Raw genomic sequence first — 686 nt, forward strand, 5'->3', positions numbered from 1 at the left:
CAGCCTGTTGCTTCCCCGCTTCCCACCCGCTTCCGCCACCGCCCCGCAGCGTCCTGCGGGATGCGGCCGCGGTTTAGGGAGCGCTGCCCTTCCCCTGGGGAGCCGTCACCGCCCCAGCCGGGGCTGGGGGCTCCGGGCAGTGCCGCGGCAAGCATGGACTGTGGCTAGTCTGTACCTCAGTTTCCCTCTGCCGCAAGCAAACATTATCACACCTTCCACCCTCTCAGGGACACTGCCAAGAAAAATCCACTAATTTACAGAAGATGTCCGGGAAGGATAGATAAGGGACACAGAAAAGCTGCTAAGTGCCAAAGAAACAGTTCTTTCCTTTCCCCTCCCTGTAATAAGATAGCGTGGAAGAGAGACTTAGAATCTCAAGGGTTTTTACCTCATTACCAAGTGCCTGACTTGACACTTGCATTAAATCTACATTTCACATTATGACAGATGTTGTGTTTTCTTTGAACTGAAAGGGAAGGACGTTGTTTTGGCATTAAAAGTTACTCTGAAAGTGTTAACATCCAACTTGAAGAAAGGTTTGCAATTGTGAAAAGACACACTCTGCCCAGCTATATGAAAGCCATATGAGAGTCTTGAAATGCTGATTTGGCTTACTCGTTCTTTAATACCTTACACAAGGCTGTTTCTGAATGACTAGTGGCAAAGTGAGTACTTAATAAAATGTG

This window comes from Geospiza fortis, unplaced genomic scaffold (genome assembly GCF_000277835.1).
Source record: "Geospiza fortis unplaced genomic scaffold, GeoFor_1.0 scaffold121, whole genome shotgun sequence".
In the NCBI taxonomy this organism is placed as follows: Eukaryota; Metazoa; Chordata; class Aves; order Passeriformes; family Thraupidae; genus Geospiza; species Geospiza fortis.